Below are 6780 nucleotides of genomic sequence, written 5' to 3'. Positions count from 1 at the left end.
TTTTTTTTTGCTGTGAGCTGCTCAGATGTCCAAATGATCCAAAAATTGGAGCAAACCTCACGCATCAAAATATCTACCACACAAAAAATGATTTTTTTAAATTTCTTTATTATTTATTTATATTTTATTTCTGACCGGATGCAGATGAGCCTCGGCACCGAAACGCCACACTCATAGAATGTCAATATCTCTGAACCTCCATTGCCGGTGGTGATGAGCTCTATACAGTCTGACTCAACATTGATTCTTGAGCATCCAATATCTCGTACCAGCTGAAGACCAAGACAAAGTGGCATTGCTTCTGGTAATGCAACATCCGAGTTATAATTGAAGAGTTCCACAACACCAACAACTGCTTTCCCGTGGCTGTTATTCACTACAATAGCCATTGGTCTTACCATCTTCAATAAAATATGCATAGTGTTCACCTTGTATGTTCCAGCAAGGGCTTTCTCCCAGCCTACTCTTCTCAACGGCTCCTGAGGAGACTTCTCTGCATAATCTACCATTAGTGCTTGAATGGCAAATGCTAGGCTAAAAGGCCAAACGTTGTCGCCTTTCCTTTCTTCTCTCCTTTCCCACCATACAAACCAAGAAGCCACATCCACTGCTTCTTGCACACCAAGCTGCCCTAATACTAGTGGCTTCCTCTTTGGCCATATGAGGATTCCTACAAAAACGATAGAGCCTGACCAATCCACCGTCAATGCTTGATCAATGACTAAATCAAGTTAAAGGTCCTTCCAAACATGTCATGCTCATGTATAAGTAAATATCAAATGGCGAATATCTTCAGGCACAGAACGACAAATAGGACATTGCGGTGAAACATTGATGTGCCTGGAAGAGAGGAATGCCATGCCAGGAACAACACTCTTGAGAGCTTGCCCTATGAAGATTTTTATCTTACTTGGGACTTCCAACATTCACACATTCGACCGATCAGGTTAACATTTGAGGTCCCTTCACCACTAATAATTTTTGGACCAAACTAGCATTCTCATTGTAAGTAGTAAGTGGAACGAACAAAAAATGAGTGTCATACGGTTGTATGCTATGCCACAAAATCCTCATTTGAGTGCACTGAGAGGGGAATTCTAAAAATTCTTTGTGTATCAGTTGGAAGGAAAATACTTAACAAGTTCCTCAACCGAAGCTCCTATAATGGGATCAATCAACTCATCCACCATTCTTCATAACATGTTCCATTTCCTTGTCTGGAGCATGCTTGTTGGAGTAGAAGGTACCCGGTTACTAGTGCAGAAAATCCTAGCTATGGAGTGCCAAAAATAGCCTTGCTGGCGTAGGAGCCCCACGCCACCAGTATGGCACTAGTGTTAAAAAATAGTGGTGGCGCTGGAGCCTACGTCAGCAGTATTATACGTGTTTCTAGCGTATGATGTTTGCAACGCCACCACTATATTCACTCACCTAGCGGCGCATAATGCAATTTGCACGCCACGAGCGTTTCATGCACAAAAAATGGTTTTTCAACACCATGTAACATTTAGCATTTCACATTAACACTAAGTACATACTATATAACATTACACAACAGAACAGTACTAGATAATAGAATATTAGGAGTTGATATTTAAGTGGTTGCTAGCTAGCTAGATCTCCCAAACATAACCAATTAATAGAAACATTACGAGCTAAAACAGTACTAGAACATAGCGCCAATACATAATTAAGCAGTTCATTCATGTACTGCCCCGCCACACACATAGTTGTAAATGAGGCGATGGCCACCATCATCCTCAAGCCATGGCGCCGGGTGTTCTTGATGATGACTAAGATGGCCCGTCCAATCTAGAGATTCTTTCCAACAAGAAAGTGGTTCCATTCCGTGGCGTTGAACACAGTGCAACCATTTGTGTCCAGTGCGTAAGCACAATTTGTGATGGAGCCCCATGTGGTAAGGCGTAGTCCAGCAATGCATGCTTCATCCGGGACGATGCCACAGCTGTCACTTAGCCTTTTGCGTAATTTCTGGAGAAAAAAACAAATGTGGTAAATGTGCATGTCACATTAGTACACACTAGCTAATTAATTAAGAGCATATTCATGACGTTCTACACTAATTAAGCATATCATGCATTACTACACACTAAGCATATCCTCAAATTATATATATATATATATATATATATATATATATATATATATATATATATATATATATAGATATATCACAACACATTATTCACTACAAGAAATGTGTTAATACATGATGGATTTGCCGTGACAGTTTCGGAAATTGTCATGGACAGACTAGTATAACACGCAAGCCCACCTAAGCCCACCTGAAGCCCTAAACCATTCCCCGTATATAAAACCTAACCCTAGAGACACTCCCACTCTTTCTCCTCCTCCGCCGCCGCCCCCATCTTACGTCTCTAGTTAGCGACTTCCTGCCCTGCCCGCGCCGCGTCACCGTATCCTCCTCCTTTGCACCGCTGCCGTCCTACTCCTGCCGGTCGTCCTGCTCCTGCTCCCCCACCGGAACCAACGGGAGCACGATTGGAAGGGATGAAATCCCCGTCTGTCTCTCTACTGGATCTGGATCGGCTCCCATGACTCTTTCTCCTTCTGTTGGTAAGGACGCACTAGCTCATCTACTATCTTTTGCAGCGAAGAATCGAACTGAATCTAATTCAATTCAGGCGGACCTCTTATATTTGTGAACTTTTGCGCTGATCCGGCATGGAGGTCAAACCCTACATCGGCTTGTCGGAGCGGAGCGGAGTGGCTGAGCGGTGGCTGGTCTACTGCACGACTCACTTGAGGCAGCAGCGCAGCGGCATTGCCGTTTCCTTCCCCGTCCATGAGGTCTGATCTCCCGCCCGCCCCATACATCGAAACTCAAGATCCACTTGTTCTTTTTTTCATTTTTCTTTGGACTAATCTCATAGCTTCTTGGTTAGTTCGTCTTTTATCTTCTGTAACCCCAAGATAATTTGCACGAATCAGTATCTTTGTTGATTTTGGTCTGTGGCTACCTAATTCTACAGCTAGAATAGAATAGAATAGGTTGAGGGGATCAATCTGAAACTGAGTAGGTAAACATTTCAGTCTAGGTTAGTCGGTGGTTTTGGAGCAAAATTGAACGCTCCCAATAGAAATATCTGCACACGGGAGAAAAAAGAAAATGGTATTTTGATACATCTAAACAAAATTTCAATGCAACGAGAGCGCGATATCGATAGACTGGTAGAGCTGCACTTGTTTTCATTTCGTGCTATTCCATTGGCTATTAATCTTACTTTCTCAATGTACAGACGTGCTTCACAAATGTTAAAAAATCTTGATGGTTAACGCTTTAACTTAAGGAGATATTTCCATAAGCAAGTTTAGTTTCTTGCTGTGCTGGGTTCTATTAGCTTATTCTGAATCTGAACATGACATGACAAACCACTTAAACATGATCAGATTAATTTTTTTTTTTTTGTGTGTGTGTGTGTGTGTGTGTCTGTGTTTAACAAGTCCCTTTGATTGATTGGCATACATCTCACGCACACATACTGGATCGCAGCGGCACGGCCAACCTCTAGCCTCTGCTTCTTCCTCCCTGACGGCGACGTGGAACCAACAGTGGGTTCCGCTATCCCCGACCGCGGCCTAACATGCATGGACTGAAGCGTTGGACAGGCACCCACTACTCAGCTCTGCATGTCTGGGTCATCTGAGATACGTTATTCTGTCTCTTCCTTAAAGTGAGACTAGGACATATGCCCGTGCGTTGCAACAGGAGAAAAAAAATGATGTTCGGCGAGTGAAACTCGTTCGCATTTCACTCTGATAAAAACGCTAGTTATTTTATACAAAATTTGGTAGGTAGGTGTCCACCATCTTTTTTTTTTCTCGAAACATTGACATATTGTTCAGCTATTTGTTTGAAAAGTGAAAACATGAAATATGTATGAATATGGTCATACTCCTCATGCAACAACCCCTGATGCTTATATAGAATTATGAATCGTCACATGTAAAATGGAGGTTGATAAAATTTCTATATTATATGATCCCGGCTTTTTTGCGAGTGGGTGTCTGTGAGGACACCTTTCCCCGCTTGGTGACGGCGGTGAGATGGTACAAAAATCGCTTCCTCTCTTCACCTCAGCCACCCAGCCTTTGTGGACTCCAAATATGAAAATGGAGAGTGACTCAGGCATACATGCACTCTTCATTTACTGCATGGCAACCAAGCTCGACGCACACAAAGGAAATCAGCACCGTGGGCTAACAGGTCTATAACATGAGTTCTGCTATGCATACGATCATTTACGTACGATAATAATACGACGATGCATGTGGACCATCAGTTGCGCTTGATGCAAGGTGCTGATGTATGTCGTACCGTGATCAGACAGGTTTCTGTCATAGGCACAACATTTTCGCTATAACACCCCGTTCATCCTTGCTCATGCCACTAGTAGAAAACAGGGCTTTGGTCCAGGCCGGGTCAGCCCATTAGTCCCGGTTCAGTTCAGAACCGGGACCAATAGGGGCATTGGTCCCGGTTCGTGAGCCCAGGGGGCCGGCCGGGCCACGTGGGCCATTGGTCCCAGTTCATCTGGACCTTTTGGTTCCGGTTGGTGGGATGAACCGGGACCAATGGGCCTCGCTCCTGGCCCACCACCATTGGTGCCGGTTGGTGGCTTGAACCGGGACCAAAGGCTCCCCTTTAGTCCCGGTTCATGTCACCAACCGGGACCAATGAGGTGCCTATATATACCCCTCGTTCGTGAGCAGAGCACCCCGGTGCTCTGTTTTTCTCTGGCCGAGGGGGAGACGGCTTGGTGGTGCTCTATTTCACCTCCTATGCACAAAAGGTGTTCGATGGAATGCCCGAGCCACACTACTTAAGCTTTCTCCTCTCCAAGCTCGACCTCCAAGCTCCATTTTCCATAATATTTGTCTAGGATTAGCGGTCCGTCACGTCCCGTCCCCGTCTTCACCGCCGTCGATCACCCGCGCCGAGCTCATTGCCGGCACCACCGTGGTGAGCCTCTTGTTCTTACCTTCTTTCTGAAAGGAAAAATATTCTTACTTGTATGTTTACATAGATACTTGTATTATTTTCTTACTTTTATTATTGCATCTTATATAGTGCGATGGTTTTGGTATCCGCTCCCGTCGGCCCTCGTCCTGTCTATGACTCAGATGTGGTATATATATTATCTTTATAACTATTGGTTCATTTATTGTTTATAAAAATTATGCCGACCAACGTGACATAGATTTTATTTATGTAGGATGTATGTGAATCAGAAATGCCAACCAACCCTATTGTCGAGAGGTTAAATTTAGTTGAAGAAAAAAACAATTTATTGAAGGAGAAAATAAAAAAAATTGAGGAGAAGAAGATGATATTGGAGTTGCATGTTGCGGATGTCGTCGATGATCACAAGATCAAGATGGATGCAATGCGCTTGAAGATTAGAAATATTAGAAAATATGCCATTCATACCGTGGCTTGGTATCATTATGCCGTTGGATCAATTGTTACCTTGGTTGCGATTATGATCGCATTTGTTTTTGCATTGAAATGTTTTACATAGTTTCAATGTATTGTTTAATTAATTAGATGCTCTGGAGAGCTATATGTTTTTAGATGAGAACTATGTATGCATTTTGGTTTTAATGTGATGATGAACTTCTATTAATTTGGACACTTAATTATATATAATGCACGCAGATGAACCGGCAATGGATGTACGGTGACAGACACACCTGCGAGTACATTAAGGGCGTGCATGAGTTTCTCGATGCGGCTGTGCCAAACAAGCAGAATGGTTTTATGTGTTGTCCATGCACTGAATGTGGGAATACGAGGTCTTACTCTAACCGGAAAATCCTTCACCCCCACCTGCTTTACAAGGGTTTCATGCCACACTATAATGTTTGGACGAGGCACGGAGAAATAGGGGTTATGATGGAAGACGGCGAAGAAGAAGAGTACGATGACAACTATGTGCCCCCTGAATACGGTGATGCTGCAACGGGGGGAGCTGGTGAAGATCAAGAGGAACCATACGATGTGCCCAATGATGCTGCAACGGGTGAAGCTGCTGAAGATCAAGAGGAACCAGACAATGTGCCCGATGATGATGATCTCCGCCAGGTCATTATCGATGCAAGGATGCAATGCGAAAGTCAAAAGGAGAAGCTGAAGTTCGATCACATGTTAGAGATCACAAAAAAGGGTTATACCCCAGTTGCGAAGATGGCAACACAAAGCTCGGTACCGTACTGGAATTGATGCAGTGAAAGGCAGAGAATGTTGTGGCTGACAAAGGATTTGAGAAGCTACTAAAAATATTGAAGAAGAAGCTTCCAAAGGATAACGAATTGCCCGACAGTACATACGCAGCAAAGAAGGTCGTATGCCCTCTAGGATTGGAGGTGGAGAAGATACATGCATGCCCTAATGATTGCATCCTCTACCGCGGTGCATACAAGGATCTGAACGCATGCCCGGTATGCGGTGCATTGCGGTATAAGATCAGACGAGATGACCCTGGTTATGTTGACGGCGAGCCCCCCAGGAAGAGGGTTCCTACGAAGGTGATGTGGTATGCTCCTATAATACCACGGTTGAAACGTCTGTTCAGAAACGAAGAGCATGCCAAGTTGATGCGATGGCACAGTGAGAACCGAAAGAAAGATGGGAAGTTGAGAGCACCCGCTGACGGGTCGCAGTGGAGAAAAATCGAGAGAAAGTACTGGGATGAGTTTGCAAAGGACCCAAGGAATGTATGGCTTGCTTTAAGCGTG

The sequence above is a fragment of the Triticum dicoccoides genome, chromosome 3A (assembly GCF_002162155.2).
Source record: "Triticum dicoccoides isolate Atlit2015 ecotype Zavitan chromosome 3A, WEW_v2.0, whole genome shotgun sequence".
Taxonomy (NCBI): domain Eukaryota; kingdom Viridiplantae; phylum Streptophyta; class Magnoliopsida; order Poales; family Poaceae; genus Triticum; species Triticum dicoccoides.
The sequence above is the reverse complement of the archived record's forward strand: the minus strand, read 5'-3'. Positions refer to the sequence as shown.